The 26,759-nt window shown below is 49.8% G+C and overlaps 1 protein-coding gene across 4 annotated transcripts in view; it reads right to left on the bottom strand.

Annotated features, from left to right (window-relative positions):
• UBTD1 (ubiquitin domain containing 1) overlaps positions 1-26,759 on the bottom strand; it is a 64,415-nt gene that overhangs the window by 4,474 nt on the left and 33,182 nt on the right.

The raw sequence follows: 26,759 nt of genomic DNA, 5'->3' as shown, positions 1-26,759 counted from the left end.
GGCTGCGGTGAGCTGTGATGGTGCCACTGCACTCCTTCCTGGGCAATAGAGCGAGATCATGTCTCAAAAAAAAAAAAAAAATTATTAACAATTTTAACATCTTGTTACTAATGTCCCACTGTATAGTCACAAAGATTTTTTTTAAAAAATCGTAATCAACAAACTCCCCAAAAAATTCCTGCAGCATCTGACAAATAAAACAATTCTGTCAAATGTCATTTTTCTTGTTACCCAGCTCCAAGTGACCTCCAAGACAACTCCAAACCACAGTCAAGACTGAGGGCAGAGGCATCTCTCAAAGGCTTTTGGAGGCTCAGTCATCTCAAAACTAAAGGCAGAGTGAGCCACAGGAGTGAGATGTGAAGCACTCTGCCTCCACTATAACTCAGGTCCTACGCCGAGAGGCAGAACTAAGGCTAGGGGCCACCACCAGATTGCTCCCACTGGCTGGGGCAAAAGGAAGAGAATAGCAGGCACTGACCTCCGCTGAGAAAGAATCCCAGGCAAGGCTTTATTTATATACACGATCCCATTTCATCCTTGCTTAGGCAGTAGGTATTACTATTGCTATTTCACAGGTGATAGGACAGATTTAGAGAGATTAAAGGACTTGCCCCAGGTCACACAGTGAGTGAGGGTTCCACCTCAGGTCTGACTAAATCCTGTAGTTCACCATCGGAATTCACAGTGTAGGGGCAGAAAACTCTAAAGCTGAACATTTAATTTAAAGTGTTCCTGGGGTGGTGAGGTGGCAGAAGGAAAGGCAAACCCTCTTTGGAGGAAAATAACTTCAAACCAGGCCTCTAAGAATTCCCAAGATAAAGTTCCAAGAAAAATAAATAAGGTAATAGTTTTTTTAAAAAAATCTCAATATGCAAGGAAACAAGGCAGTACAAGCTTTACTGGCAAAAACAGCAGATGAAAGAATCAGATTTGCAAAGACTTTGGATAGATTATGAAATACTGAGTTAAGGGATGAGGGCCTTAAAAATATGAATAAGAGATTATAAAGAATGATCAAGGAGATTTAAAAAATGTTTAATTTTTGTGGGTACATAATATGTATAACCAATAAGATCTTAAAAGAACCATATAGAATTTCTAAAAATGAAAAATATAGGCCGGGCCCAGTGGCTCACACTTGTAATCCCAGCACTTTGGGAAGCCAAGGCAGACGGACTACTTGAGCCCAGGAATTCGAGACCAGCCTGGGCAATATGGCAAAAACCTGTCTCTACAAAAAATACAAAAAAATTAGTCGGGCATGGTGGCGTGCACCTGTAGACCCAGTTACTTGGGAGGCTGAGGTGGGAGGATCACCTGAGCCCAGAAAGGCTGACGCTGCAGTGAGTCATGATCACGCCACTGCACTCCAACTCCAGCCTGGGTGACAGAGACCCTGTCTCAAAAAAATAAAAAGAAAATAAAAATAGAAAAAGACAATATAATTGAGATTCCGATGTCTTTTTTCTTTCTGAGAGACAAGGTCACTCTGTTGCCCAGTCTGGAGTGTGGTGGTGTCATCATAGCTCACTGCAGCCTCAAACTTCTGGGCTCAAGGTATTCTTCCCCAGTAGCCTCCCAAGTAGCTGGGACTATATAGGGGACACTATGTCCTGCTAGGTCTAAAATTTTGAACTGAATTTCCAGAAGGATACAATAGGGAAAATGGGAATGAAGCAACATTCAAAGAAATCATGGAGATGTCCACTCCCCCTAAATTGATCTATAAATGTAATACAATTCCAATATAATTCCCGTCAGTTTTTTCCCAAGGAACCTGGCAAGCTGATTCTAAATTTTATATAGAAGAACAAAGATGCTCCTAGAAAAGAATCAGGTGGGAGAAGTTGCGCTGCCATGATCAGCATTAATTATAAAGCTACAGTTGGCACAGTACTGGAACAGGGACAGACTGTTGGACAAAAAAAAGCCAAACCTGGTAAAATATTTGAAGAGATTTATTCTGAGCCAAATGTGAGGGCCATGACTTGTGATGCAGTCTCAGGAGGTTCTGGGAACATGTGCCCAAAGGGAGTTGGATTACAGCTTGGTTTTATATGTTTTAGGGAGACTGAAGACATCAGTCATTACATGTGAGATATACATTGGTTTGGTGTGGAAAGGAGGGACAACTTGAAGGGGTGGGGACTTAAAGGTCATAGGTGGATTTAAAGATGTTCTGGTTGGCAATTGGTTGAAAGAGTTATTATCTCAAGTCCTCAAATCAACAGAAAGGAATGTCTGGGTTAAGGTAAGGAGTTGTGGGCCAGGCGCGGTGGCTCACGCCTGTAATCCCATGCTTTGGGAGGCCAAGGTGGGTGGATCACCTGAGGTCAGGAGTTCAAGACCAGCCAGGCCAACATTGTGAAATCCCATCTCTACTAAAAATACAAAAATTAGCTGGGCGTGGTGGCAGGCACCTGTAATCCCAGCTACTCAGGAGGCTGAGGCAGGAGAATTGCTTGAACTTGGGAGGCGGAGGTTGCAGTGAGCCAAGATTGTGCCACTGCACTCCAGCCTGGACAACAAAAAGTGAAACTCTTTCTCAAAAAAACAAAAACAAACAAACAAACAAAAAGATAAGGAGTTGTGGAGACCAAGGTTCTTATTATGTAGATGAAGTTTCATAGGTGGCCGCCCTTAAGAGGCAATAGATGGCAAATGTTTCCTATTCAGACTTTTAACAGGTACTGGATTTTTAGCTAATCTCTTCAGGATCAGAAAAAGACCTGGAAAGGGAACGGGATTCTTTACAGAAAATGTAAACATACCCCATAAGAGACAGTTTTGCAGGGCCATTTCAAAATACATTACAGTCCATTTGAAGGTACAGTCCATTTGAACTTTTATATGGATGCACTTTCTTGCTTGGCCCCAACCTTGTCCCAGATACCAGCCCTCTAGGCAACTGTCTTCCAGTCCTCCAGCAGGCTAGACAGGAAATTCGCCAGGCTGCTAATCTTCTCTTGCCTACTCCAGATTCCCAGCCACATGAAGACACCCTAGCTGGACGATCAGTTCTTGTTAAGAATCTGACCCCTCAAACTCTACAACCTCGATGGACCAGACCCTACTTAGTCATCTATAGTACGTCAAATGCCATCCACCTGCAGGACCCTCCCCATTGGGTTCACTGTTCCAGAATAAAACTGTGTCCACTGGACAGCCAGCCTGATCTCTCCTCTTCCTCCTGGAAGTCGCAAGTACTCACCCCTACTTCCCTTAAACTCACCTGCATTCCTAAAGGATAACAGTAACCTTTATAAGCCTAACACATCCTTTCATTTTTATTAGGTCTCTTCTTCCTTACCCTACTCTTTACAATAGGCTTTATGCAATCACCACCCCCACAACTTGGATTGCACCCCGAAAACTTGTCATCCCTACTATCTTCTGTCTAGTCATACCCCTATTCGCCATTCTTAACTACTCGTAAATGCCCTGTCCCTGTTTACACTGCCAGTTTACACTATTCCTCCAAACCATCGTAGCGGCTGTCTCCTAGTACTATCCCTAATCTGCCACTCTTGACTCCCTCTTGGAGTGGATAGATGATCTTTGCTGACAGGGCACCCTCCAATATTTTCACCCTGATGAAGCCCTTTTTTCCACTTTTCTACTCACTCTTATCCTTGCCCCCATTCTCCAGTCACTCTTTACCTCTCCCTACCTATCTCCACCACACTATCAATCTCACTCACTCTCTCCTAGCCGTTTCTAATCCTTTAACAAACAATTACTGGCTTTGCATTTCTCTTTCCTCCAAAACCGCTGAGGCCTCGATTTACTCACTGCTGAAAAAGGAGGACTCTGTATATGTTTAAATGAAGAGTGTTGTTTTTACCCAAATCAATCTGGCCTGGTATATGACAACATAAAAAACTCAAGGATAGAGCCCAAAAACTCACCAACCAAGCAAATAATTATGCCGAATCCCCTTGGACACTCTCTAATTGGATGTCCTGGGTTCTCCCAATTCTTAGTCCTTTAATACCTGTTTTTCTCCTTTTATTTGGACCTTGTGTCTCTCATTTAGTTTCTCAATTCATACAAAACCACATCCAGGCCATCACTAATCATTCTATACGACAAATGCTCCTTCTAACAACCCCACAGTATTACCTCTTACCCCAAAATCTTTCTTCAGTTTAATGTCTCCCACTATAGGTTCCCACACTGCCCCAATCCCCTCGAAGCAGCCCTAAGAAACAGTGCCCATTCTCTCTCCACACCATCCCCCAAAATTTTCGCCGCCCCAACACTTCATTATCATTTTGTTTTGTTTTTCTTATTAATATAAGAAGACAGGAATATCAGGCCTCTGAGCCCAAGCTAAGCCAGCATATCCCCTGTGACCTGCGTGTATACATCCAGATGGCCTGAAGCAACTGAAGATCCACAAAAGAAGTGAAAATAGCCAGTTCCTGCCTTAACTGATGACATTCCACCACTGTGATTTGTTCCTGCCCCACCCTAACTGATCAATTGACTTTGTGACAATACACCCTCCCTGCCCTTGTGATAGTGTACTTTGTGATATTCCCCCACCCTTGTGAATGTACTTTGTACAATACACCCTCCCCACCCTTGAGAAGGTACTTTGTAATATCCTCCCCGCCCTTAAGAAGGTACTTTGTAATATTCTCCCCACTCTTGTGAATGTACTTTGCAAGATCCACCCCCTGCCCACAAAAAATTGCTCCTAACTCCACTGCCTATCCCAAACCTGTAAGAACTAATGATAATGCCACCAGCCTTTGGTGACGCTCTTTTCGGACTCAGCTCGCCTACACCCAGGTGATTAAAAAGCTTTATTGCTCAAACAAAGCCTGTTTGGTGGTCTCTTCACACGGATGCGCATGACGCTGAGTAGCTGGGATTACAGATGTGTACCACCACACCTCACTAATTTTTGTATTTGTAGTAGAAACAGGGTTTCACCACGTTGCCAGGTTAGTCTCGAACTCATGACCTCAGGTGATCCACCCGCCTCAGCCTCCCAAAGTGCTGGGATTACAGACATGAGCCACCACGCCTGGACTGTTTTAATGTTAATGCTGGTCAGTTGTGCCTGAACTCCAAAGGGAGGAGAGTATAATGAGGCCTGACTCCCCTTCCCATCATGGCCTGGACTTGTTTTTCAGATTTCTTTGGAATCCCCTTGGCTGAGAAGATGGGTCCATTCAGCTGGTTGGAGGACTTAGAATTTTATTTTTGGTATACAAGACAAATGAGAACAGAGAGCCCAGAAACAGACCCAGGTGTGTACAGGAACTTGCTTGCAGTGAGAAGGAATATTCCTGTTGCAGGTTGGAGGGGAAGATGACTATGTGTAACAAATGATGCTGGGACTATGATGGAGACATGAACTGCAATCCCCACCTCATGCCAGCCACGAAAATCAAAACCAGGTTATCAAAGGCTTAAGTATGAGGGACAGAAAGGACACACTGAAGAAACTGAAGGTCACAATTTCATCCAGATATTTTTTATGAAGTTTAGCCTGGAGGTGTTTATGCCTTGACCAAGGAAGTTGCTCCATGTCATGATTTCTGGACTCCTTTTCTCTTTCATTATTTAGCAGGGATGATCCCCTAATAAGAGCTTTGATCCACCAGGAGTCACAGTAATTATACAGTGACTCCCTCAGGGACCCCTGGGTGTGGGACTTCTGCCTCTTCCCTAAACAGCTGTTTAGCTTCAATGGCATTTTAACTTCTTGAGCTGAATCTATAGTTTCCCTGCCTTCCTTCCTCTTTTCCAGATGTCACTTCTTACTGGTCTCTGTCTATCTGCTGCTCCTAACATGGGGAGAGGGCAGGCCCAGCTCATGGGCCACTCCTAATCTGCTGAGGGCTGAGAAAGGGCACAGCCAAGCTGTCAGCACTGTCTACAAGAGAGGCTTCCCACAGAAGAAAGAGACCAGGCTTTGTGACATTTAAAAATGTTCACTGTTCGGCCAGCATGGTGGCTGACACCTATAATCCCAGCACTTTGGGAAGCTGAGGTGGGAGGATCACTTAAGGCCAGGAAGTCACAATCAGCCTGGGCAACAAAGCAAGACCCCTCGTCTCTACAAAAAATAAAAAAAATTGGCCGGGCGCGGTGGCTCACGCCTGTAATCCCAGCACTTTGGGAGGCCGAGGCGGGCGGATCACAAGGTCAGGAGATCGAGACCACGGTGAAACCCCGTCTCTACTAAAAATACAAAAAACTAGCCGGGCGCGGTTGTGGGCGCCTGTAGTCCCAGCTACTCGGGAGGCTGAGGCAGGAGAATGGCGTGAACCCGGGAGGCGGAGCTTGCAGTGAGCCGAGATCGCGCCACTGCACTCCAGCCTGGGCGACAGAGCGAGACTCCGTCTCAAAAAAAAAAAAAAAAAAAAAAAAAAAAAAAAAAATTAGCCGGGCGCGGTGGCAATGACCTGTAGTCCCAGCTACTCGGGAGGTTGAGGTGGGAGGGTCGCTTGAGCTCAGGAGGTCAAGGCTGCAGTGAGTTATGACTGCACTACTGCACGCCAGCCTGGGTGACAGAGTGAGACCCTGTCTCATAAATAAATAAATAAATAAATGGCCGGGCACAGTGGCTCATGCAGGTAATCCAGGCACTTTGGGAGGCCAAGGCAGGTGGATCGCTTGAGTCCAGGAGTTCGAGACCAGCCTGGTCAACATGGAGAAACCTTGTCTCTACTAAAAATATAGGCATGGTGGCAGGCCCTGTAATCCCAGATATTCAGGAGGTGAGGCAGAAGAATCGCTTGAACCCCAGAGACGGAGGTTGCAGTGAGCTGAGATCATGTCACTGTACTCCAGCCTGGGTGACAGAGTAAGATTCTGTCTCAAAAACAACAACAACAACAACAAAACCCCAAAACAAAAACAAACAAAATCAAATGTTCACCTTTGGGCTCTGTGCCTGACAAGTGAGGTACTAGACTGTGACACAAGGACACCTGAGCTGTAACTGTGCCCATGCATCTCATTTTCTCTTGAGAAGACTAAAGAACTGACCTTTAAAATAAACAAAGCTCCATGGTGGCCCCTTTCAAAGTCATCACCTCAGGAGGCCACACACGTGCCTGAAGGATGCTGCTTGGCTCACAAACCTCCTGAGCTCCCCCAGAGTAGCCTTCAGGGTCGCCTCCCTGCTACACAACAGCAGACAGCTTTGCTAGCCGTCATTTCTATGCTTCTCCCCCGCTGACAGTCACACTGTGAGTGAGCCTCTCCAAGTATTAACAGTGCCTAATTAATGCAGTGAACCAGGATACAGCGGTGACAAACTCTTCACCCTCCAGGTAGGGCCTCTGTGGCTGAAAATCTTAGAATGGTGGGTGAGGGGCAGGGGGCAGGCAGGGTTAATGTAAGCTGAGCCCCAGGAGTCCAGCCATTGCCTTCTTAGTCATCACTGCACCTCAGAGCCAGCAGAGGGCAGCCGCACCACCTCTGGACTGGTATTGGCTCTCTTCATCAGTGGGTCAAACGCTGCACAAAAATAACTCACCAAGTTCTCCAGGCCCAAAGTTAAGCATGTATAGGAGACATGCCCAGACGTTTGCAGCCCTACACACGGGTGCTTACAATCTTAGCCACGGATACGGACAAACACAGAAAAGGAAGTTTTTCATCTAAGCATATGAACAAGTTGATGATGAACATATTAATTTCATTTACTTAAAAAGATATTGGCTGGCCATGGTGGCTCACGCCTGTAATCTCAGCACTTTTGGAGGCCGGGGCAGGTGGATCACCTGAAGTCAGGAGTTTGAGACCAACCTGACCAACGTGGCGAAACCTCATCTCTACTAAAAATACAAAAATTAGCCGGGCATGGTGGTACGTGCCTGTAATCCCAGCTACTCAGGAGGCTGAGGCAGGAGAACTGCCTGAACCTGGGAGGCAGAGGTTGCAGTGAGCTGAGATCGTGCCATTGCACTCCAGCCTGGGAAACAAGAGTGAAACTCCATCTCGAAAAGTCAAAAACAAAAACAAAAAGATACTGTATGGAGTCAAAAAAGTTGGGCAGTGGAAAGTGTGAACATTCATACGCTGCACAAATTGGTGCATGTCTCTGGGAGGGCATTTGTATGGTACTGAGAAACTTTAAAATGTTCATCCCTTTGGCTCAGCTATTTGATTTCCAATAATTTATTCTAAGAAAATAATCACAAGTGTGTGGTGAAGACTTATCTAGAAAGCTATTTAACCCGGCACGTTTTTAATAGGGAAAAGCTAGGAACAACCTAATTCACACGGCCAGGAGAAAGGCTACATAAAATATGGGCATCCTTTCGAAGCATCGGCAGCAGCCACTCTGTAATGGTGATGTAGGATGCTGAGTAACACGGGAAAATGTCCACAACACAGTGAAAAAAGGTCCCATACAGCAAGTGCACAGTGCTCCGGCTTTTAATTCAAAAAAAGTATGTATTGGCCAGGTGTGGTGGTTCACCCCTGAAATCCCAGAATTTTGGGAGGCCGAGGCAGGCAGATCACTTGAGGTCAGGAGTTCAAGACCAGCTGGGACAACATGGTAAAAACCCATCTCTACAAAAATTAGCCAGGCTTGGTGGTGGTGGGCGCCTGTAGTCCCAACTACTCGAGAGCTTGAGGCAGGAGAATCGCTTGAACCGAGGAGGCAGAGGTTGCAGTGAGCTAAGATTGCATCACTGCACTCCAGCCTGGGTCACAGAGCGAGACTGTGTCTCAAAAAAAAAAAAAAAAAGTGTGTAATTATTATTTTTTGTTTGTTTTTAGATGGGGTCTGGCTCTATCACTCAGGCCATGTCATCATAGCTCACTGCAGCCTCAACCTCCTGGGCTCAAGTGATGCTTCCACCTCCGCCTCCTGAGAAGCTGTGATTACAGGCATGCACCAACATGACTGGATAATTAAAAAAAATTTTTTTTGTAGAGATGGGGTCTCGCCATGTTGCCCAGGCTAGTCTCAAACTCCTGTCTTCAAGTGATCCTCCTTCCTCAGCCTCCCAAAGTGCTCAGCTGTATAATTATATATATTAAAAAGACAGGAGGGCCAAGCACAGTGGCTTGCACCTGTAACCCCAGCACTTTGGGAGACCGAGGTGGGAGGATCGTTTGAGCCCAGAAGGTCAAGGCTGCAGTGATGAGCTATAATTACACCATTATACTCCAGACTGGGCGACACAGTAAGACCTGGTCTTTAAAAGAGAAAAAAGGCTGGAAGGATTTATATCAAAATGTAAACAGCGGTTATATTTCACTGGCAGTTACCGATTATTTCTTCTTGGTTTATATTTTCCAAGTTTTCTACAATAAGAACTTATTACTTTAATAATAAGAATAATACCATAAAAGTTGTTAATTAGGAAAGAGGATACTTGGAGTTCTGGGGCACAGCCATGGAAAAGTGGGAAGAGTTTGGGGAGCCGACGGTGGTGGTGACTTGCTAAGCCCATGCCCTGTAGGATATCAGTTACTGACAGCCCCCCGAGGCTTTGTCCAGGGCCAGGAAGGCTCTGCTGGTTTCAGCAGCAGGAGCATTTAGTAGCTTCTACTTACATCTCCACCTGTCCTAGATAAGCTTCAGGTCAAAGACAGAGTAACAGAAATGGTTCCTGTCCTTAATGAAGCTGACAAAGGCATACAACCTGCACAGGGAGGCCACAGGGCAACACACACACAAAAAGCATGCGTTTCCACGATTGTGCTGGGCGGAGGACAGCAACAGACATTTTTTGTTTGTTTAAACTTCTTTTTTTTTTTTTTTTTTAATAGAGAGAGGGGTCTCCCTATGTTGCCCAGGCTGCTCTTGAACTCCTGGGCTCAAGGGATCCTCCTGTCTCAACCTCCTGAAGTGCTAGGATTACAGGTGTGAGCCACCATGCCCCGCCAACATTTGTGATTGAAAAGAAAATGTACATGTCTGCGTACAGAGGCAAAGGCTGGGGTCCCAAAGGGTGGCTGAAATCTCCCGTATTAGGATCTCCTCGGGTGCTGGTTCAAAATCCAGATTCTCAGGGCTCACCTCACACCCATGGAACCAGTTACAGGGGCTGGGCTGGGGTATGTATTTGATCTGACTTAAGAACCTATCTGTAGGCCGGGCGCGGTGGCTCAAGCCTGTAATCCCAGCACTTTGGGAGGCCGAGACGGGCGGATCACAAGGTCAGGAGATCGAGACCATCCTGGCTAAAGCGGTGAAACCCCGTCTCTACTAAAAAATACAAAAAAATTAGCCGGGCGAGGTGGTGGGCGCCTGTAGTCCCAGCTACTCGGGAGGCTGAGGCAGGAGAATGGCGTGAACCTGGGAGGCGGAGCTTGCAGTGAGCCGAGATCGCGCCACTGCACTCCAGCCTGGGTGACAGAGCGAGACTCGTCTCCAAAAAAAAAAAAGAACCTATCTGTAAACACAGCAACACAGGAGTGGAAATGGCAGGCCCAGCCCCATACCTTAACATCAACAGTCCAACACATGGTCTCCAGAGCTGCTGCCGAGAGCTGATTTGGAGAGGGAAGAGGGAAGAGAGCAAGAGGGCACCACGTCTGGGCTGGAGGAGGATAATGATGGTGGACGCGGTGGTTTGGCCTCGATAATGAATGGTGTCTGGTGATGCCACCCCCAAGAGAGGGCACCGAAAGGAGAGTGGGAGACAGAACATTAAAGGTCCTCTCCAAGTTGCCCAGAGCTGGTGCGCATCTGAGTGTGTATGCATGTGTGGGTGTACTCCCACCACTCAATTCACACCGCTGAACTCAGGATGGCTACACAGAAGAGGAGATTCCAAAACCACAAGGAAGGATGGCAGACCCTGGCTGAATAGATCCCACTGCCTCACACAGTGCCTGGCCCAGCGCGGTTCTCAGCAAGTATCTGCTGAATTGAGAAAGGAGCTGACCAAGGCGCCGTGAGCAGGTGGGGAGGGGTGGAGGAGTTACGGCTCACTGCAGCAGCAGGGAGGCAGGCGAAAGCAGGGAAGAGGTCTGCAGGGGAGTGGCCCCTCCTTCACTTATTGATCTCACACCCCAGATTATTCTTGTGACTTCAGGGACTGGAATAAGTGAGCCACTGGGATGTGACACCAAATTTGAGATCAGCCAAGGGGAGCAGAGATTTCCCCAGTCAGGCCACCCAAGCCAGGTGACAGCCCTATTTATACCTGCGGCAATCCCCAAGCTGTTCCACACTCAGTTACCAAGTTCTGTCCCCAAGCCCTTACTCCAGGGATGGGGCCAACAGTGTCCTTCCCAGATGTACCGATTATGTGACAAGTCTGGGCTTGCTCTGGCTGGTGTGAGAGACAGGGCTCTCACACCGAACAAGAGGTGTGAGAGGAACAAGAGCCTCCTTGTCCCAACAGCCTGGCAGGCAAGGGCCCTCTGGCCAGGATACAGACTCGAATCTCTCCTTTCTCCCCTCCCACCCCAGCAGTCACAGCTGAAACACAGGTAGTATGAAGTGTCCCACCTGGCAGCGGGAAAAAGGGGTCAGGAAGAATACAGGGGCCAGAAGGATCAGCCCAGGCGGGGAGGGGCGAGCCAGGGGGTGTGGAGCCCAGGTAATCCCTTCAGGAAGTGTGATATTTATAGTCAGACTTAGCTGAGATGACCCTCAGAGCCTGGGTAACTTTTGAAGGGAAAGTGCTGGCCCAGCTCTGGTCAGCTGGAGCCTCCCACGCTCTGGGATTTGGTGGCCTCTTTACAGGCCTATGGGTCTTTCCTCCTCTCGGGCCCCAGCTCAGGGAGGGAAAGGGGTGGAGCCAGTTGCTAAGTGACGGGCCAGGCTTTCTAACGGGCATCTCTGAAGGCACAGTGGGTCCCAGGTGGCCCTAAGCAGAGCTGAAGGATCAAGGCAGGGTGGCACCCCTGAGGGCCCGATTCTCGGCTCTAGGATGATGCCCAGCCCACAGCAACGGAAATTCTCTGCGATGATCTTGTCTGTCTGCCTGAGGCTGAGACCTCCTCCAGTTCATCTTTTTGATCCTAGAGACAGGGTCAACGCCTGGCATACTGCACAGGCGAGTGAAATGGGAAGGCAGTTTAGGAAAAGGAGGAGGAGCTGGAGAGGGGAGGCGCAGATCAGATGGGAGAGTAGACAGAGCTGTCTGCAAGAAACCCCTGCAAAGGGGGAACAGAGGACTATGTTTTGTGAACAAGCTTCACTGAATAGGAAGAGGCAGGAAGAGAGGGGGTAGGTGGAGGTGGGAGTCCAGGAGGGACAAAACCAGTCACTGAAGTAGGTGTACAGTGAAGAAACCTGCTGGAGGAGGTGGGCCCGGATCCTCTGTGGATCCTCTGTGGCCACGGGAGAGACAAAAGTGCAGCCAAGAGAAACAGACCTACCCAAGGCCTCAGTGCGCGGGCAGCCACAGATATGGACAAGGGGGCACACAAGCGTGAGGAGACAGGGTGTGCTTTCATGGTGCTGCACACAACGTACACATTCACAGGGCTGGCCACCTGGCTGGGCTCAGGCAGAGCAGGCCTTTTTCTGCTCTCTGGCCCATGAGTCCAGCCTGGGGGCCCTGGCCACATCTGGCCAGGCTGGGGGAAGGGTGGCCTCCCAGAGCTGGGCACTGACCAGCCATCCCCCAACGCTTTTCCGGAGGAAAACTGGCCTATCTGATCTCCATTACAAACACAGCCCCCAAATCCTCAGGATCTAACTCTAGGGTTTTTGTTTAGTCTTTTTTTGAGACGGAGTCTCGCTCTGTTGCCCAGGCTGGAGTGCAGTGACAATCTCGGCTCACTGCAACCTCCACCTCCCAGGTTCAAGTGATTTTCCTGCCCCAGCCTCCCAAGTAGCTGGGATTACAGGCACGTGCCCCCATGGCTAATTTTTGTATTTTTAGTAGAGATGGGGTTTCGCCATGTTGGCCAGGCTGGTCTTAAACTCTTGGCCTCAAGTGATCCTTCTGCTTCGGCCTCCCAAAGTACTGGGATTACAGACGTGAGCCACTGCGCCAGGCCTAACTCTGGGGTTCTATCCTGCCATGCAACTAACATGTTTTCTAAGGCTGCTTTGGAGAGAATACTGTATTTCGCAAGTGGAGTCAGACATAGGTGTTTGGGAAATTACCGCACTTCCCTTGTTTTAAGTACCTATGTCCCTTTCCTGTAGTCAACACACTCTCATCTTTGCCACGTACTGACGTGTTTGCTCTCAAGTGCGGCCAGAATCCTAGCTTGAACACGAGCAGTTCCAGTGTTAGCAGCTCTGGAGGGAACCCTGATTACATGTGCTTTCTGACAACCTGGATCATGGATAATTATGTATGTGTAAAGAGACACTGTAGCCTCTCTCTGCAACCTGGCTACTCACATGTGGGCTTCAGAGATGGACAGTGGGGGTTCTCTTTGGCTGCTGACCACCTTTGTGACCGTGGGTGGATGACCTCACCATCCTAAGATTTGGTGTTTCCATCTGTAAAAAGAGTAGGTAACTCCCACCTAATGGGACTGCTGTAAGGATTAAATGAGACCACTCTGCCCAGTGCAGAAAAGACAGTAGCTATTGTCATTGGTGACCAAGCCGAGTCAGTAATGCTTTTACCATTACACAATTAAAGGTTACTTTTTCTTTTTTCCATAAAGTTGCTGTGATTTTGAAAAATGAAAGCTGCAAGGCCGGGCGTGGTGGCTCACGCCTGTAATCCCAGCACCTGGGAGGCCAAGGCGGGTGGATAACCTGAGGTTAGGAATTCAAAACCAATCTGGCCAACATGGTGAAACCCTGTCTCTACTGAAAATACAAAAGGTAGCCAGGCGTGGCGGCGTATGCCTGTAGTTCCATTTACTCAGGAGACTGAGGCAGGAGAATCGTTTGAACCCAGGAAGCAGAGGTTGCAGTAAGCCGAGGTTGCGCGACTGCTCTCCAGCCTGGGCAACAGAGCAAGACTGTCTCAAAAAAAGAAAAGCAAGCTCCTGCTGCAGGGATGTCTCGGTCTTTACTTCGCAGCGCAGGAGAATGCAGGGGTTAAGTGAGGTCAAGCTCAACAGTGACAGAGAGTGGGCTTGATAGATGTCTGCCTCCTTGTGCTGGTTGCACAGCGTAGGGTCAGCACTTCTCCTGGGGCAGAAGAAGGAGGATGGCGGCTAATAAATAAAACAGGAACTCCCCAGAGGTTTCTAGAAAGGTCTCCTGTATCTGGCTGGCTCCCATTGCTACCTCAGGACTCCAGGAAGGGGAGGCAGGTCTTCTCAGTCACTGTGCTTTTCACTGCTGGACACAGCAGTCCAACCTCCCTCACTGCTGGCAAGGAGGAGGACCCAACGAGCACCGGCATGGCAGCCAGGTGCCTGGAAGCTAACGGCATAGACTGACTTCTGACACTGGGACTCCATCCCACTGGGTGTCAACTGCCACGAGCACTCAGACATGCACTCAGACATGCCCAAGGGGGCACGTTCCCCGAGTATGGCAGAGTCCTGAAGCTGGGAGTGACCTTGAAGTCCTCTGCCCTAGCCACTTTATTTTACAGACAAAGAAACCAAGGCTGAAAGGTGACGTGACTTGTCCCAGACCCGACAGCTGTTTCCCAAGAGAGAGAGACAGAGACGGTCAGAGAGAGAGACAGAGAGAGAGAGAGAGAGAAAGAGAGAGCGTGCGTGTGTGTGTGTGTGGGTGTGAGTGGGTGGGTGGTGGCAGTGGGGTATGGTAAATTCTTTCTACCAAACCACTCCACCACTAGTGGAAGCTGAATTACAACTAGAATATGAAAATGTAGGAGCTGAACGCACAGCTCTGACGAATATGCCAATGGGAAAAGCAGCAAGGAAAACACACAGCGGGAGCAACACGGGAGGAGCTACCAACCTCCCAGTGCCCATTACAGAGGAACGGAATCTAAGAGCAGAGCCCTCCCAGGACAGCTGGGCCAGTGCTATCCACACCTCACTGTGTGCCCCGGCCTCCTGTGAGGTTTTTTTTTTTTTTTTTTTTTTCTGAGACAGGGTCTCATTCTGTCACCCAGGCTGGAGTGCAGTGGGTAATGAGGCTCATTGCAGCCTCGATCTCCTAGACTCAAACAATCCTCCCACCTCAGCTTCCCCAGTAGCTGGGACTACAGGTATGCACCACCACATTCGGCTACTTCTTTTGATTTTCAGTACAGATCAGGTTTCACCATGTTGGTCAGGCTGGTCTCGAACTTCTGAACTCAAGTGATCCACCCACTTCAGCCTCCCAAAGTGCTGGGACTACAGGTGAGAGCCACCACGCCTGGCCCTCCTTTGGCTTCACAGAAACACACACCTGGACACCAGCTCAAGACTCTAATTCAGTATGGCTGGTTTAGAACTCAGTGATGGAGACCCACCTACTGCCCCACAGTCACCCCAGCTGGGGGACAATTCAGCCTCTGTGCACTTCCTGAGCTGAGGTGCTCCCTATGCCACAAAGAAGCCTATTCCACTGTTGGATGAATCTAATGATTAGAAAGTTAATGGTGGCTGGGTGTGGTGGCTCACGCCTGTAATCCCAACACTTTGGGAGGCCGAGGTGGGCGGATCTCTTGAGGTCAGGAGTTCGAGACCAGCCTGGCCAACACGGTGAAACCCCATCTCTACTAAAAATATAAAAATTAGCCGGGCATGGTGGCACATGCCTGTAGTCCCAGCTACTTTGGGGGCTAAGGTTGCAGTGAGCTGAGATTGTGCCACTGCATGCCAGACTAGGCAACGGTGAGACTCTGTCTCAAAAAAAAAAGGAGGTTAATAGTAATTATAGCTACCCTTTACTGAGCTACCTGGCAGGCCTAGAACAGAGACACACGGGCGCTGAAGGTATAGGTTCTGTCCTCAGGCAGACTTGGGCTTGAACATCAACTCCATCTTTTTTTTTTTTTTTTTGAGACGGAGTCTCGCTCTGTCGCCCAGGCTGGAGTGCAGTGACTGGATCTCAGATCACTACAAGCTCCGCCTCCCGGGTTTACGCCATTCTCCTGCCTCAGCCTCCCGAGTAGCTGGGACTACAGGCGCCCGCCACCTCGCCCGGCTAGTTTTTTGTATTTTTTTTAGTAGAGACGGGGTTTCACCGTGTTAGCCAGGATGGTCTCGATCTCCTGACCTCGTGATCCGCCCGTCTCGGCCTCCCAAAGTGCTGGGATTACAGGCGTGAGCCACCGCGCCCGGCCGCTTTTGTCATTATTATTAACATTATTATTTTGATCTGAAATCCATCGGCTCCACTCTCTGGAGTAACACTGAACAAGTTACAGCCTCTTCAGCGGAGTTATCTGACACTTTTCTGCTCTCCAGGCTGGAGACCCCCATTCCCTCCTACAGTTTCTCCAGATTCCTTTTTTGTTTGTTTTGAGACAGAGTTTCTCTCTTGTCACCCAGGCTGAAGTGCAATGGCATGATCTCGGCTCACTGCAACCTCCGCCTCTCAGGTTCAAGCGATTCTCCTGCCTCAGCCTCCTGAGTAGCTGGGATTACAGGTGCCTGCCACCACACCCAGCTACTTTTGTATTTTTAATTTTTTTTTTAGTAGAGACGGGGTTTCACCATGTTGGCCAGGCTGGTCTTGAACTCCTGACCTCAGGTGATCTGCCTGCCTCAGCTTCTCAAAGTGCTGGGATTACAGCCATGAGCCCCTGAGCCGGCCTTTCTCCAGATTCTTTCCTGTCTCACTCATCCTTGTTTCAACTAACTTAACAGTCCAGGTGTGGCCCATCCAGCACCAGGCCCCACCGGGCTCCTGCATACTCCATCTGAGCACCAGCCCCCTGCTCCCGAGCAAACACTAGAGCAAATCTGCCCATAACTGTTGGGGCTGGAGCTACAAAGATCCCGTAATTTTCATAATTTCATAATTTTCACCCTGATTGTGGCTCCTAATTCTTGCAAGCCCTATAGTTCATTTAGTCCACACCCCAGCAACAGGCTCTAGGTTCCTTTCTTTCCATCTTTCGGGTCTGTGTCTTCAGTGGGGTGAACTTGGGGTCAGAAGACCTGGGTCCATTTCCATCAGGACCTGCTGTGTGACCCAGGGCACAGGGCTTCATCTGTCCGAACACATCTGCCAAATGCGAATGCCACTCAGCAGTCTGGCTTACAGAAATGCCAAAATGCTCCAGGGAGTTTGTGTGAAGTGTGAAGTGCACGCACAGATGTCCAACATGCCCAGCCCTGGGAACCCCATCTTTTCAAGGCTCACCCGCTCCTTCATGTGGCAAGGCTCAGGACCACAACACTGGGTTTGTGGATCAACAGAGAAGCACGTTCATTCTCCTCCCAAGCCAGGCTAGGGCCATGCAGGCAGCTGCGCCTGACTCATCCCTTCCCCTTCCTCCTCCTTGGCCCGTGACTCACCAGCGCTGTCAGGCCGGCATCCTCCCTGGTTTCCTTCCCAAGCCATGCCTCAGGATGCAGGACTGAAGCCCTCTTCCCACCAGGCGCCCCGCCTCTCCCCACGTGTTTCTTCTGACCCTTGGGGTCCACACTGCACTCTAGCATGACTGTTCCCTGGGTGTTGTGCTGTGTTTGCAACTTCAGTGTCACCTCTGGGAAGGCAGGCTTTTGAGAGGCATCCAGTGCAGTCCACCAAAAACATGGTTGCCTGGAGCCTGCTCCCTGGGATTCTGACTTCCTTGCTCTGGAGTCTGGGAGCAGCAGAGATGTTTAAAAGCTCTCTAGGTGATTCCAGCACATGGCCAGGGCCGAGAAGTGCTGATCTAGAACCAGGCTGCCCAGCGGCTGGCTGCTTTGGCTGGGTTTAATGAGGCCTCTGTGAGGGTTCTATGCCTGTCCTATGCCTGCCTGAGGCTGACCATATGGACAGCCCTTATAGCAAGGTTGGTCAAAAGGCAAGAAGGGGGTGGCTCAGGGGACCCTCTGTTTGGGAAAACCCAGCTGCCCTGCCCAGAGGATAATCCCACTTTATAGAAAGGAGAGGGCAAGCCAACCGGCCAAGAGCACGGGCTTTGGAGTCAGACAGCCCGGGACTGCTGCCCTCCTCTCCTTCCCAACAGGGAAGGCCTCTTCACCCTCCGCCTCCTGATTAAACTCAGGCTGGGGCCTGGTCTTTCCTGCCCAGTGTGGCCTGTGCCCAGACACCCTCTTTAGTGGGAACATGAAGGCCTCTTTCTCCAGGGCTGAGCTACAGCCCTCCAGATAGAAAATGAGCAGCTCCAAGGCAAGGGGATGAGTGGGAGAGCAGAGGGAGGGAGGTCCTGTTTCCTAAGAAACCCCCCACTCCCTCCCCAGCTGCTCTGGGCACGAAGAAGGGAAAAACCTGACTCATCAGTGCTGGTGTGATTCACAGGCCAACAAAACTGACTTGCCAGACTGGTTGGGAGGGGAATCTGCTGCTGCCACTATAACCTGGGGCTGTGGGCAGGTAAAGTCCATCCCTCCATCCCTCTGGCTGCTAGAGGACGCATCCTTCCTGACGCATCCTTCCCACTGCCAGATGCAGGGCCTGGGTAGTGGGCCTGGCTGCGCCACCACCCTCAGCCTGGCCCCCACCCTGGAATAGCCACAGCTGCTTCAGGAACTTATTAGTGAGGGGCGGGGCTGGGAGAGAAGACAATTCAGAGGCTTTGGAACATAGAGAAGTGGCTTTAAGAATCAGAGAGGAGGCCGGGCGTGGTGGCTCATGCCTGTAATCCCAGCATTTTGGGAGGCCAAGGCGGGTGGATCACCTGAGGTCAGGAGTTCGAGACCAGCCTGGTAAACATGATGAAACCCCATCTCTACTAAAAATACAAAAAATTAACTGGGTGTGGTAGGCGGGCGCCTGTAATCCCAGCTACTCAGGAGGCTGAGGCAGGAGAATCGCTTAAACTAGGGAGGTGGAGGTTTCAGGGAGCCGAGATCGTGCCATTGTACTATAGCCTGGATGACAAGAGTTAAACTCCATCTCAAAAAAAAAAAAAAAAAAAAAAGAATCAGAGAGGACCTAGGTCTAACTCCCAGCTCCACGCCCTCACAGGTATGACCTGCAGCAGCTGAACCTCTGGATCAGTTTCCACATGCATAAAATGGGAGCAATAATATCTACCTAGAGGGGCTGCAGTAAGAAACCAGTGCTGTGTGGAGCACACAGTAGGAGCTTGAAAATGGTAGCACTTACTAGTTGTAGAAATACCAGTTTTAGGATTATAAAGAGATTCTTTTTTTTTTTTTTTTTTGGAGACAGGGTCTTGCTCTGTCATCCAGGCTGGAGTGCAGTGGTGTGATCATAGCCCACTGCAGCCTTGACCTCCTGTGCTCAAGCAATCCTCCTGTCTCAGCCTCCCAAAGTAGTTGGGACTACAGGCATGTACCACCAGGGCTGGCCAATTTTTAAATTTTTTTAGAGATGGGATCTGCCTGTGTTGCCCAGGCTGGTCTCAAATTCTTGGGCTCAAGCAATTTTCCTGCCTCAGCCTCCCAAAGTGCTGGGATTACAGGCATGAGCCACTGTGCCTGGTAAGAGATTTTTTTACATGCTTCATTTCATTTAATCCTTGTAACGACCCTGTCTGGCAAATATGACTACTCTCCTTCTACGGATGAGGATGCTGAGGCAATGACAGGAATCCAGGGACTGGTTTCAGGTCCTCTCACTCCCAGCCCACTGCCTGTTCCAGACCCCGTCATGCCTACCAACTCCCCAGGGCAGTGAGACCAACCCCTGTGGACGCACACGCAGCTGACAGGCAGAGAAGCAGCACTGCCTCCAGCCCAGGACACAAGGCCCTGCTGGCACCATTGGCCAGTCCTACCCTGCTGCCCACACAGCCTGGCTGGGGTCTAACCCACATGGTGTCTCCAGAAATTGACTCGGCAATGCCCATGTCTGCCTCCATGCCAGGCTGTGAACTCCTCAAGGCAGCAGGTGGTCTCCTTCGTGCTGACGTCTAGATGCCCAGCTCCTAGCCTGGAACCAGATAAGCAGTACCAGTGGGTTGCCAAAAGCCTCAGATTCCAGACCTCAGAGAGAACCCCGGCTCTGCCACTTATGTGCATGACTTAGGCATGTTATTCATCCTCCGAGAACCTCAGTTTCCGTATCTAGAAAATGGGGCTAATAACCACATCTTATAGGAGTACCATGAGCACTACGGTAATAAGAATGACACGAACAAGAACTGCTAATATTTATTAAGTGTGTATCATATGCCAGGCACTCTTCTAAACACTTCATATGTATGACATCATCTAATCCAAAGGTTACACAGTGGGCTGGCTCTGGAACTCCCATCCTGACCCCCACAAGATACTGCGTCTACTGAGTGTCAAGGGCCTGGTAGGTCGTAAGCGCTCAGAACATCGGAGGGAGTCTAGCCGATGCTCAGGAAGCAGTTCTAAGACGAATCAATGAATGAATCTCTTTCCATCTAATTCCATTTCTAGCACTTATTACCGAGTCCTATTCTGTGTATAGTCTGAGTTATTTGAAGTTCCTGTGAAATACAAAGCAAAAACCCACAAAAAAGTGTGAAAAAACAAGACCTCAGTGAACAGACCCTCCTTGCTCCCTCTACAGGAGGGTAACAGGATCCAGATTTCTGGAGGAGAGGCGATGATCCCAACCCTGGTGGTGCCATGCCCTTCCCCCTTCCTCCGAGAAGGTTCCAGATGGGAGGTGGCAGCCCCTCAGGAGAGGGGGCGGAAACGGTCAGAGGCTTTGCACCCAGCCCTCTGGGGGTGGTTGTGTGGAAGGGCCTCAGGGGCTGCACAGGCATCCCAGCTATTTGACTTGGCAATGCTTAAGGAGGTGGATCTGGAAGGAAGGGAGCTAACAGGGTGACGAGCTGCCTCTATGAGTTGGCCCTGGCATCTGCACAGGCAGCAGGGAGAGGCAGGGCCTCCTGTCTTCCCACACATCACATCCCCAGCTTCCCGCCAGGCCACAAGAGCAGGACCCCCAGTTAAACACAGATAGGGTCTCCCCATACAGCCCCACTTCCCCCCATGCAAGCCATCCCCTCCCCCAAGAAAGGCTTGAGGGAGTAGGCAGGTAAGGCCTGTTTTGGGTGTTAACAACCAGTCTTGAACTTTTTTAAAAAACAGCAAAACTTTTTTTTGAGATGGGGCCTCTCTCTGTCGCCCAGGCTGGAGTGCAGGGGCACAATCACAGCTCACTGCAGCCTCCACCTCCTGGGCTCAAGAGATCCTCCTACCTTAGCCTCTCGAGTAGCTGGGACCACGAGTGTGCATCACCGCACCCAGCTAATTTTTTAATTTTTGTAGAGACAGGGTCTCTCCCTTTGTTGCCCACAGTGGTCTTGAACTCCTGGGGTCAAGTGATCCTCCCACCTTAGCCTCCTAAAGGGCTGGGATTCCAGGTGTGAGCCACTGCTCCCAGCCCAAAACTTTTTTCAAAGGTAGGGAAAGGCTTTAAAAGAAGCCTATCTGAGGCAGGTAAGGTGGAGCTGTTCGGGGTTGGGGTTGTTGTTCACCTGCCCATCCCTCCTGACACCTCCAGAAACCCCAGGATCCAGAGGTCACGTGAGCTTCAGCTCCTACCTGACACTGCCCATCCCAGGCCTCTCGGAGAAACCCACTTGTGCTGTCAGACAGCCTTCACCTCCTGGGCAGCACCCAACTTAGCTGCCTGAACTGGGACACCTCAGGCCCAGGACAACAGGAGCACGGCCAGGCATGCTCTAATGCACCATGTGACCTGGGCAGGTCTTCTCCCTGGCGCTGCTCATCTGTAACATGGTTTCCAGGGCCCATGCCAGCTCTAAGACTCAACTCACATCCACTTCGCGGAAAGACCTGTGCAGTGTTCCTGAGGGCCACAAAGACAGCTAAGGCAAGATCCTAGCCCTCCGAAAATCCCCAGCCCCTGCCCCAAACTGCAAAGCAAACCATATGTGCAATAACACATGCACACACACATACACACACAGAAGGGTTACCAGATTCTCTGCAAAAAAAAAAAAAAAAAGCTTTGAGACCCAGAGGAAAGAGACTCTCATAAGCCCACAGAAACCCTGTTAAAGTAGAAACTGCTCAGATCATTCCCACAGTCATTCATAAAATGTTCACTGTCATCTACCAGTGCCAGGCACAGTGGACGTCCAGAAGAGCATGACAAGTCCCTGACCAGACAAGCTCATCTCACTGTCTGGGCTGCAGCTGAATCACACAAATGACACGCAAGGATCCCTCTCAGTATTCTCATACATTATGTTCATACTCACTATTTTGAATATATTTAAATGTATAATTTAGGAAATCCTTGTACTCTGTTACTCTGTGGCACATTTTTAAAAACAAATGTACAATAATAAATGTAAATTTTAAAATTTTATTTCATTTTTAAGTTTTTAAAAATAAAATAGGGATGAGGTCTCACTATGTTGCCCAGGTTGGTCTCAAACTCCTGGCCTCAAGGGATCCTCTCACCTCAGCCACCCAAAGTATAGGGATTACTAATAGGCGCTAGCCACTGTGCCTGGTCAATACATGTAAATTTTAAAAACAAAGTGAAACAACCAGGCAAACTGGTACGTGCCAGAGTAGAGGTATGTGGAAAGTCTGTTGGGGCTGAGTATGGTGGCTGGTGCCTGTAATCTAAGCATATTGGGAGGCCAAGGCAGGAGGATTACTTGAGGCCAGGAGTTCAAGACCAGCCTGGCCAACATGGCAAAAGCCCATTTCTACTTAAAATACAAAAATTAGCCAGGTGTGGTGGTGCGCACCTGTAGTCCCAGCTACTTGGGAGGCTGAGGCACGAGAATTGCTTGAACCTGGGAGGTACAGGTTGCACTGAGCTGAGATCATGCCACTTCATTCCAGCCTGCATGACAGAGAGAGATCCTGTCTCAAAAAAAAAAAAAAAAAAAAAAAGAGAAAGCCTGTTGTGAGCACACACCCTGAAGGACCAGGTCTCCTTTCTGCTTCTACTGCAGGGGAGGGAGGGAGCTGGCTTAGCTCATCTCTAAGGTTATGTCCAGCTCTGACCCTCCGTGACAAGGACTCTGGACATAGGCTCCAGCTGGCTGGGAGGACCTAGGTGGCAGCAAACCTCACCCTCTCCCTCCTTTCAGACCTCCCACCTCACTCACCCTCTCCACATACAATGACCTGCCCTGCTTTGGCCTCTGCTGCTGCTGGAGGGAGAGGTGGCATACAAGCTTTGGGCCTCAGTTTCCTTCTGCAATAATGATGGTGACAGGGGAGGTGAGGCATTTCTGATCAAGAATCCAGGTGCAAGAGTACAGGTCACACGCAGCATCCAAGCTGTGTGCAGGTCGCTGGCCCCTGCTCTCTAGCTATCCTACCCCTGGTGCTAATGGGCTTGGCCTGGGAGCAGCCCCTGCCACCCCACCCCCAAGGTAACCCAATTCTTCATGGTCAAATGACAGCTGGAGGTGGGGCTGGGGAGCCCTAAGGCAGGAAAGGGTGATGATTACCAGGGTGCTCAAGCCCAGACAAAAGTGTCATGGCCCAGATTCATTTCAACACACAATTCCTGCGTACCCACTGTGTTTAAGATCCTGCCAGGCACTCAAGGGGCTGAGAAAATGAGGGAGACATTCTAATTACCTTAAAGTGTGTCTCAGGTTTAAAGAGCACCTCCTCAGACAGGCCTGCCCTGCTGGCCTAACTAAAGTGGGCTCCCCCAGTCCCCACCACACCCCTTGTTCTCCAAATGCACATTTACTCCAATTCTGCCGTCATTTCCTCACTTTTCTGTACCTCTCCTAAGGTCAGCCCCCACAAGGGAGGGCCCTGGTCTCACATTCACAGCTGCACCCTGTGCCTCCTCCTGTGTGAGTTGAATGAATGAATGAATGTATGACCGAATGACTCCACCACTGGACAATGAGGAAGTGGCATAAAGGAGATTCAGAAGGCTTGGAAGGAACAAATTTGGGGAGACTTCCTAAAGGAGGAATGACATTGTGATCCTGGCCTTGAAAGAGGGTGAGGGAGGAAGCGTTCCCAGTGGAAGGTACAGAAGCAGCTATGGCCTGGAGTCAGGCTGGGTAGAGTGAGCAGGCTGGCAGGACAGGCTGAGGCCCCATGAGTTGGCCCAGATCCATCAGCAAGTTCTGATGGGTGCCCTGCCCCTGGGGCCACTGGCCTCCTACGAGACACTGGTCTTCATTCTGCATTGACAAAGTCAGGTCTACATAAATGTCTGAACACAAGCCTGCAGTATGGTGTGCAGAGATCATTTTAAAATCAAATACTAGCTGGAGTACCCACAGATTGCCCCACCTTCTTTTTTAGTCTCCTTCACCCTGGCTGCCAGGCTCCTGTCCTGACCAGCCATGCCACCACTGGGAGACTAAAGGACAACTCCCAACTATGTCATGATGAAGACCTTGTATGACCACCTCACTCGGGTCTCTAAAGAATTTCTCTCTGGCCGGGTGCGGTGGCTCACACCTGTAATCCCAGCACTTTGGGAGGCGGAGGCGGGTGGATCATATTAGGTCAGGAGTTCGAGACAAGCCTGACTAACATGGTGAAACCCCGTCTCTACTAAAAATACAAAATTAGCTGCGCGTGGTGGTGGGCACCTATAATCCCAGCTACTCAGAAGGCTGAGGCAGGAGAATCACTTGAACCCGGGAGGTGGAGGTTGCAGTGAGCCGAGATCGTGCCACTGCATTCCAGCCTGGGTGACTAGAGCAAAACTCTGTCTCAAAATAACAATAATAATAATTTCTCTCCAACTACATGTAGGTGATAAATTAATTTTTTATTTTTTTTTTTGAGACAAGATCTTGCTGTGTCACCCAGATTAGAGTGCAGTAGTGCGGTCATGGCTCACTGAAGCCTTGAACACTTGGGATCAAGCGATCCTTCCACTTCAGCCTCCTGAGTAGCTGGGACTACAGGAGTGCACCACTGCACCTGGCTAATTAAAAAAAAAAAAATTTGTAGCGATGGGGTCTCGCTTTGTTGCCCAGGCTGAACTCAAACTCCTGGCTTCAAGCGATCCTCCCATGGTGCCAGAATTATAGGTATGAGTCACTGCAGCTGCAAGTAATTTTTTTTCTTTTCTTTTTTTTTTTTTTTTTTTTTTGAGATGGAGTCTTGCTGTGTCGCCCAGGCTGGAGTGCAGTGGCTTGACGTCGGCTCACTGCAACCTCCGCCTCCTGGGTTCAAGCGATTCTCCTGCCTCAGCCTCCAGAGTAGCTGGGACTACAGGCGCATGCCACCATGCCCAGCTAATTTTTTGTACTTTTAGTAGAGACAGGGAATTTCACTGTGTTAGCCAGGATGATCTCGATCTCCTTATCTCATGATCCGCCCGCCTCGGCCTCCCAAAGTGCTGGGATTACAGGTGTGAGCCACCACACCAGGCCAAGTAATTTTTTTTTTAAATGGAAATGCTAAGACCTAGCTATTGTTAAGCCTTCTTATCAGCATATGGGAACTAGCTGTTCACACGGAGCTGGTAGCAGGCCAGTCCAGAAAAGAGGCTTTGGCCAACCTGGATGGTGATGCCTCTGTGACTTGGTTTCTTGGGGCCATGAGACAGAGGAAGTGAGAGATATGGCCAGAGTGAGGAAGAATGGGCAGAAAAGCCCAGAAGCCCCCAGCCTCCAGAGTCCAGGTGAGATTTCTCCTCTGCCCACACAAGCCCTCTTCCAGGGAAAGAGGAGTGTGGGGCCCAAGGGGGTGGCAGGGAGAAAGGCTGCCCCCTCCTGGCCAATGAGGGCTTTCAATAGAGGGCTTTAGAAAGGCTGGCTGGGCCAGGCGCGGTGGCTCAAGCCTGTAATCCCAGCACTTTGGGAGGCCGAGACGGGCGGATCACGAGGTCAGGAGATCGAGACCATCCTGGCTGACACAGTGAAACCCCGTCTCTACTTTAAAAATACAAAAAACTAGCCGGGCAAGGTGGCGGGCGCCTGTAGTCCCAGCTACTCGGGAGGCTGAGGCAGGAGAATGGCGTGAACCCGGGAGGCGGAGCTTGCAGTGAGCTGAGATCCGGCCACTGCACTCCAGCCTGGGCGGCAGAGCGAGACTCCGTCACAAAAAAAAAAAAAAAAAAAAAAAAGAAAGGCTGGCTGAGTGCCACTTGGTGGGGAGGCGGGCAAAGGCGAGCTTGACATCATTTCTACTCTGGGCAGAGGTGTGGGCTGGAGTCTCTGCCAGGGGTCAGATGGTGGCCCTTGGAGGCTGTGTGCCTCCCAAGCAAACTGGCAGCTCCCAAATGGGCCCAAGTTTGTAAAGACAGCATTAGCATCTGCAATGGAAAACATCTGGAGGAACACACACCACCTTTTCTACCCCAGAAGTGGAGTGGTGGACCTTTCACATTCTAGGATATATATCTGTGCATGTATTGGCTTTTTTAGGAGTAAGGGTGGTGTGTGTGTGTGTATGTGTGTGCGCGCGTGTGTGTTCCTTAGTGCCTTAAGCTTTTGCTTGTATGTGGTGTGGTAGAAAATCTTGAGACTTAGGGGGAAAGGCAATAAAGACCCTTGTCATGACAAAGTGGAGAAAGCTTAGCCAGGACTTGGAGTGTCTTCTACAAGGTACCTCGAAGGAAAGACTGTTTCAACTGCCTTGGATCAAACAAAGCTCCCATTTAAGCCACTTTGTGAGAATTGTAACACAAACAAGCTGTAAGGGCAGGGCTGGGCCCTTCCCATCTCAGTCCCAGGGCTCAGGCCAATGCCTAGCACACAATAGGTGCTCAATAAAAGCTGACAGAATGAACTAGGGAGTGGACCACACGGGAGGTGGTGACAGCTCTGGTTTCCTGGGAAGGGGGTGAAGTGGGAAAGGGCCCAATAGAGGAGCCCTGCAGAAAGGCAGAAACCAGTGGAACCCTTGGCAAGCTGTCCTCAGGCCTTTGACTTAGGGGAAGGAGGCAG

This window comes from Macaca mulatta, chromosome 9 (assembly GCF_049350105.2).
Source record: "Macaca mulatta isolate MMU2019108-1 chromosome 9, T2T-MMU8v2.0, whole genome shotgun sequence".
Taxonomy (NCBI): Eukaryota; Metazoa; Chordata; class Mammalia; order Primates; family Cercopithecidae; genus Macaca; species Macaca mulatta.
This window is presented reverse-complemented; position numbering and strand designations above follow the sequence as displayed.